This window comes from Pundamilia nyererei, unplaced genomic scaffold (assembly GCF_000239375.1).
Source record: "Pundamilia nyererei isolate P.nyererei 1_Seehausen unplaced genomic scaffold, PunNye1.0 scaffold00009, whole genome shotgun sequence".
In the NCBI taxonomy this organism is placed as follows: Eukaryota; Metazoa; Chordata; class Actinopteri; order Cichliformes; family Cichlidae; genus Pundamilia; species Pundamilia nyererei.
This window is the reverse complement of record NW_005187410.1, coordinates 1,736,027-1,743,931: the sequence shown is the minus strand read 5'-3', so window position 1 is coordinate 1,743,931 and position 7,905 is coordinate 1,736,027.

Below are 7,905 nucleotides of genomic sequence, written 5' to 3'. Positions count from 1 at the left end.
ATATAATACTTCTTCTACAATGGACACTTATATCATTTGCCATTTACAGTGTTCAGGACTTTTCTCTGTTCCCTTTCACCTTTGTCGCTATGGTTTTAAGCTGTTACATAATACTACAATATTTTCCATCACAGTATTCATATTCCCATGCCGCTCCACCCATTTCATTACTTCAGACAATATGTGAAACGTTGCTTAAGGCTAGATGCCAATTAAGTAAAAAAGTGAAGTAAAAAGTTCCTTATCTTATAGCCTGTTAGCCTGTATCTTCCAGACTTGTCACTAAAGCCACAAATTCAACAGAAGCTCTGAAGTTTGGGCTTGGTTTTGTTTTTTATTGGCCCTTCTTTTAATATCTGTTTGCATGTCCTTTATTTTCTTTGGAGCACTTTGTGACAAAGCACTTTGTGACAAAGCACTTTGTGACAAGTGCTTTATAAATAAATTGAACTTGATTTGACTGCTCAGCCATATAATATGATGGCAGAGATGAAAAATACTCCTACAGCGCCACTACATCAGTGAACCATGGTCAAGGAAATGGGCATGAGGAGAGAAGCTCTCAGACACCATTATGCAGGTTGACTGAAATACAATTTGAACATTTAATGAGATAAATTGAGATCTCATGTCAAGACGGTACATACGAAATGCAGCTCGGAAAGTGGTGGAGCGCTTCTTTTTATCCCATCTGTGTTGTCTGAACAAGATAAAACAATAACTCCCCCCATTTGCGCGCTGTATTTTTTTGTGTGTCTGGTTACATTTTTGTACGCAGGCAGAAATAAGAAAAGATTTTCTTTGATGGCAGTAATAAGCTGCTTATACTGAACACAGACTTTACTGTCGTTTAAATGGAACAATTTTTACGAGACAAGCAACAGGTTTAGGTATTTCAAGAAAATGCAGCTGTGAGTTCTGGAGCTCAGACGCTCATTTATTTCTCATTATTTTTCAGACCCAGTGTAGCACAAGCTGAAATAACAAACACAAGAGACACAGTGCCAGTAACTTGTTAACTTTTAAAGAAAAGCATCCTATGAGGAAACATCACTAACTGCTATGGGAGGCTTGTGGGCGCAGACCAAAAAGCTGTGCAGCTCGTTGGTGTGATGAGCCGAGCCCAAAAGACACGAAAAGACAATACCAAGCTCAAACACAGCCAGCTCACTCCTCTACCATCTTTCAAGTGATAGAGTAATACAGTAACTCTGCTGCTTCACCATCAGACTGCTAAACTCCTCCTTCACACTTTTAAAAAGATTTAAGTAATTTATTTATTATACAAGTTTGTGTTATGCAGTGATAATTAAGACTATCTTTAATGTTAAATCAGTGTTCCAATAAGAAACAAGCTGAGAAAGTTGTGACTCACGGGTTTGTTGGGTATAACACATGCAGTATGTTCCATAAAACTATAGCTAATAGTAAAACATCTCACCAGAAAGCTATACTAAATAACAGCACCTATAGTAGTTCCAATAAAGCAAAGAATTATATGTATATTTGTAAATTAATTTACTTGCGATGTTGTGTATGGGGATTATAGGGAGCAATAAAAGATTTAAGAGTTAGTAGTGTGTCAAAGAGACAGAAAAAGTGTTTAAGGCATCAATGAATATTTTAAGAGAGAGTGGGAGCTGTGGGAAGGATGTACAAGCTGAAAGAGAGTTGGTCTGCTGAGAGACGGAGAGATAATTTAATAGACGGGCAGAGCAAATGTGTTGGAGGGGAGATAAAAAAGCTGGAGGGATGGGAGATGAATGAATGGTGGACTAATCTGGACTAAGCAATGGAGAGAAGAAGCGACATTAATTTAATAAGATAGATGAATGAGCAAATAGACGTATTGTGCAATGTTAAAAAAGACCCTAAACTTGGACTGGCTTTGTGATAAATAATAAAAAAAAGGTGTGTGAAATAAAAAATAAAATATAAATGAGAGTAAATCTAGGCATAGACTCAAATAAGGTTTAGACTCATGAGGTCAGAAACCCGTACTATAAAGCTGGATGTGAGGTTAGTGTGGTAACTGGATGTGTTCTCATTCCAGAGCATCAAATGTGGCTGGTATCAGACCCAATACACACAAGGCATCTCTTTGAAGCATCTTCTGTGGCCTTATTAGACGTGAAGGAAATGAAGAAGTTTGCATTTTCAGACGAAAGGAAGGCGGTGATGGAGTTAGTCATCGGTTTGTCAACTAGGAGCTGATTACAGTTTATTTGCAAATCTGAAGGTCTGTGTTTTACAATTTCCTTTTTCCTTGTTCTTTTTTCTGTTTTTGTTTCCTTTGGTTGGCTAGGTTTAGGCAATAAAAACTATGCAATGTTTTCCTGAAACTGAGACTGATGAGATCATCAAAGCTTTGTACATGTTGACCTTAAAGGCCTGACCTATTATTGTTAATCATCTCTAGGGCCGCAGTAGAAAGAATAAGCTGTAATACATCCAACCAACACATTTAATTAGTTCCATTTTTAGCACAAACGCAGCCACAAAGAGGCAGAAAATACACTAAATTTATGATTTGTCAGCTGCTCTGGTTTCATCTGATTACAAGCTTGACACCTTCAGCAAAAATTAGACATGGAGCGTCACAGAGGTGAGGCAAAAACAGACCTTTTAATGAAAGCTGTGACACAGTGGACTTGTTATCTCCGCAGTGATTTGTCTTACATGTTGAACAGTATTATCCTTCTTTGAATCGGGGGTTCGGTATACCTCAGGATTAATTCTGAAGTGCAGTTTTATTTTCACTAGCTCACTTGTCAAAATGACACTCTGCTCCACTGCAATGCTGATGATGGTGCGCTGTATTTGTTAGATGTAAGTCTTGTTGTAAATGAGAGTCGTAACCAGAGAATAAGCTGGACCACCACCAACGAGAGATGAATTGAACTCCACTTTTCTACATCCACATTACTTACTGTTAACAGCACACTTCCGGCTTTCAGCTGTAATGACATAATGACTAAAAAAGACTGTCTTTTAAAGATAAAGATAAAAGTGGTACTCTTTACAGGAGTGTTGCATTCATGTGAACACGCAACAGAATCGAACATGGTGTTAAAACATTTCCTGTGTTTCTACAGTCTGCACAAGTCCTGTTAGTATGTTTAGCTATTAAAGTTTAGCTATTAAAAAAGCAGCTTCAAAGTATATACAGTCTCTCTTAGCAAAGAAAGTAAAAGTATTCATTTAACAACAAATTTTAATCCTGCACTTCTTGTTAGACTTCAGTATTTATCACCATTTTCCCACACACTAGGAGGCAGCTTTCACCTGCCACTTTACTGCCAGTTTTGCCATTTTGTGCGTTTCAGCTTTTCACTGTGCCCATTAAGATTAATAGTGGTAAGCATTTAGGTTCTTAACATGCATCATGCATGATTGGCATTGAATTGAGAAAGTGCTTTAAAGCGGTAGGAAACACCGACACAATTTTCCAGTACAGCACTTGTAATCTTGGCAAGAAGCAAATTGCAGGCAAATATATTCCATCCTTTTTGAAGTTCTTTATCTACTTTTTGTACCAATCGACCAATCGAGGCAGATACAGAGCTGTCTTGATATATCTCATGCGTCTGATGTGATTTGAAAGGTGGTGGGAAATACGTCAATACTTCCGTATGGATATACCACATAGCACATTTAAGCAATAACACCAATCTCATGCTCGGTGATTTCTATGAATTGTTTCACAACGTGTTAGTCAAAGATATGAGTAAAACTTGTGAGAGGCAACTTAGGAAATACATGATTATTAATGAGGAGTTCCTGAATAAATATGAAGTAGATGAGTAGACAAGGAACAAAAGGAATTGTATGAATGAGATTTTGAAACGGGGATCATTACGGGAGTAATACTACAGAGATATCATTAAAAAGAAGCTTTGGTTGACAGCACACGGTGCTTGCGCATTAGAGTGGTAAGTAAGGAAACATAGGAGATAAACTCCTCCTTACGTAACTGAGAATGTTAATGCGGGACTATTATTGCAGAACTCCTCATCACACAACAGGTCCATGCCCTGCAGAAGAAACAGATGTTAGGCATGTGAAGGAAGATTATTTACCCTCCAGTGTTGTTGCAAACCACTCCAAAAATACATATTTTCTGTGATTTGAAAAGTCTCTGTTTTTGGTTTGGTTAGGTTTTGGAACAAATCTTAAATATGATCTCTTTGCTTGCGCTGTAATATCCACTTCAAAACAAACTTAGATGTCTGTTTTGATCCTTTATTTATGACTTCTTCTATCATCTTTTTCCAGGTTGACCCCATGCAAACTCTCCCAAATCATCCTGTTTACTTCATGTGTGCAAATATATTTTAGTGTAATTTAAAACAGAGACCCGAGTATGTTTCCACAACTTTCAAATGAAATTATGAAAACTCACAGAATAAATATGACATAAATTAATCTAATTCAATTACAGAAACAAACAAATGTTTAATGTTCTGATTAAAATGTGAAAAAGTTTAATCAAACACGCCTTAAATACTGTTATTTGTAAGGGACCGTGCACAATTTTAAACACGTGGTACCATTTGATGCATTTTACCACAGTCTGCGTGAGACTCATTTCTATCTGCAGTCCCCTGACAGGTCATAATTAAAACTTCCACAAAGTGACAAAACAATAACAAGCTAACTATAAAAATGAGACAAAACATACAACATTTATAAAATACAAAATTACACACCTAAATTACAAAAAACACACACATAAAACAAATATATGTCCAATACCACACAAAATTAATAGAATGCAGAATCATTCTATTAATTTTAATATAATTATATAGAGACATGGTGCATGTTAAGAACTAATGACTCTGTCAATCGAGGCACATGTTAGATATGAGACATATGCAACACCACATTAAGTCAGATTAAGATCTGCAGCTCAGACTGTATTAGAGAAGAAGCGTACTGTGATTGCTAATTCGTGTACATCTTTCTTTTTGGTTCACTAACTGCATTGCAAAGTGAACTGCTGCAGTCAAGAGCACTTACGTAAACTTCTCACCTGCATTACGTGGGATAAGTTGGTTATTTTTGTTTTGCTAACTTCTCAAAGCTACCTTGCCAACCTTAAGCATCTGTAAAACTCATAACATTTTCCCTCCAGGGTCAGTTCTTTATATGAGCTGTTTATGAATTTAATTTTAAGACAGTGCTCAAACATACAAAATCAGGCAGCTGAGTACTAGAGAAAGCTCATAATGATACAAAAAAACACCCAATAATTGGATAGACTGCTGTATCATTTTTGAGCTAACCTGTACTTTGTCATTCCTTGAAGTATGAGAACCCGATCTGATGGTGTTGGTTTTTAATAAATGATCACAGGACACTCACAGAATCAAAAGAAAAGTGGCATATACAGTACATTAGTAATGACATATATTGTTGACAGTGTAGAGTAGTCTTTACATAGCCTCAAAAATATGAAACACTCAGAAATAAAATACATTTAGGTTTAATCCTCTCTGTTCACCAAAAAGACTGAGCGGAACTATACACATTTGTTAAAATTAATTTCAATGAACTTGAAAACTTTAGAGCCAATGTAGTAATTTTTAATTTTTAAGAGGCACTTACAAATGTAATTTATTTTAGTGCCCGTGCAGCCATTTCATCCCAGAACTTTGTGTATCTGTTATAAAAACGCAACCAGTGCCATTTTTCATGCATGTCATGCATCTAGTTGGTGCATTCATTATTTCTATGCTGGACTTTTGCAATTCATTGTTATCAGGCTGTCCCCAAAACTCCCTGAATAGCCTTCAGTTGATCTAAAATGCTGACCCAAGAGTACAGACAGGGACTACAGATCTAATAGTACCATGGTGCCATACTAATGGGCTGGTTGTGGTTCTTATGGTATTTAAAAGTAGAATGGGAGACAGAGCCTTCAGCTTTCAGGCCCCTCATCTGTGTTGAATTTGGGAGACAGACACTCTGTATTTGTATGGTTTGGCTAAAACTGCAAAAGTTTTAGGCTGCTGGAAACTTCCGATGATGCACTGTGTTTCTTCTTCACTCACCTTTTCTTTGCTCTCTATGTGTTTATACATCGCTCTGCATTCAATCATTAATTATTATTAAACTCTGGCTCTCTTCCACAGTGTGTCTTTTGTCCTGTCTACCTCCGCTCACTCCTAACTGGTCGCAACAGTCGGAGCCCTTCCCTGAGCCTGGTTCTGATGGAGGTTTCTTCCTGTTAAAAAGGAGTTTTTCATTCCCACTTTCACCAAGTGCTTGCTCATAGGTGGTATTCTGATTGCTTGAGTTTTCTCTATATTATTGCAGGGTCTTTACCTTACAATGTAAAGCTCCTTTTGGTGAATGTTGTTGTAATTTGGCACCATATAAATAAAACTGAATTGAATTTTGAAAATTTATCATACATAAACTGAAGAGGCTGCATAGTATTACTATGACTTAAATGTAAGTAATATTGGCTGTATTTTATTTATCTGTTGCATTAAATTTAATAGAGTCAGTGAGAGTTTTTAGGACTGGTTCAATAACATCAGTGTTGTGGCTGTTTTACAGTATTATTTACAATTTTTTTGGAATGGAAATAAAACTAAAGATCTGAAAAAACAAACTCTGGACTGATAACAAGCAAAAATGGACTGATTGTTTTTTTTTTTCCATAGAAATTTCACCAAAGTGTCTTCCATCCATAAAGCCCACAGTTGTTAATCTGACCTTACAATTTTGGCTGTTACTTAACAAATTCTTCTTCTTATTATTTATCAATGATATCATTTACTCATTTTTTTAAAAGACATTTCAAACAGTAGTTTAGAGTTTATGGGTTAGGAAACATACAGTACATTTCACCTTTAAAACATATTTATTTGTTTATTTACCTTGGGTAGTGTCTGAGACAATGAACACTATAACAATATAGAGGTAATAGAATATAAATTTAAGTAACATAACAGGTATAAAGACTGAGATGTTACACGAATATATTTCATTTCCCTTTTGCTTAATGTCAGGAAGTGTTGATATAATTTCTGTCTTTACATACAGTCTATGGAACGCTCATTTCCCCGAGACAGTTTACTTTCCCCGGTGCTAATCTGAGTCTACAGAAAGCCTCACGCGTTTTAGGAAAACTAATCAGTCACATAGTGTACACGCTCTGACTGACAAATGAAATCACTGTGAGAAAAAGTGGTAGTATAAAATAAAATGGAAAAATACATGTATAGATGTAAAAACTAAAGGAATTAAAATAAATGTATTGGGTAGACAATCAAATTTCTGTAAACACAAGACTAAAATAACTTTCATAACATGAAATATTGCTTACTTTTGTTAAATTTTGAACCCTTCTGACCTCAGTACCAGTTGCTCTATAGTCTTACTTAATAGGCTGCCAGTTTTAGAGTTGTTACTGGGATTTTATGGATAGCTTCTTTGGATCGTCCTAGTCTAACCTCTAGCTCATCTCTAACCTTTTAAGCCGAAATGACTCTCGGCACAGTTTTAGATATAGGGTATTTTTTGGATAAGTCTGAGTTAAAAGAGAATAAGTGACAGGGCTTTTTCTTATTGGAGCTATAGCTTTGTAAAGCTTATGTCAGTATCCATCCACCCAGCAATTTTCTTAACCGCTTATCCATCTTAGGCTTGCAGGGGGGGCAGGAGCCTGGGGAAGAAAAGCAGAGCAAGCAGGGGAAGATAAAGATGAAGAAAGGACCCTGGACAGGTCTCCACTTATGTCAGGATCATTCTTCTAAATCACTTATCAAAACCCCATCTGTTCAAATTAACATGCACAAGCTTGTTTTTGCCTTATTGGATATGTAAACAGCATGTTTCTGAAAGGGGACAAGGGAAAGGGAGGGTGGAGGGAGGGGTTAAGTGAGTAGAGGG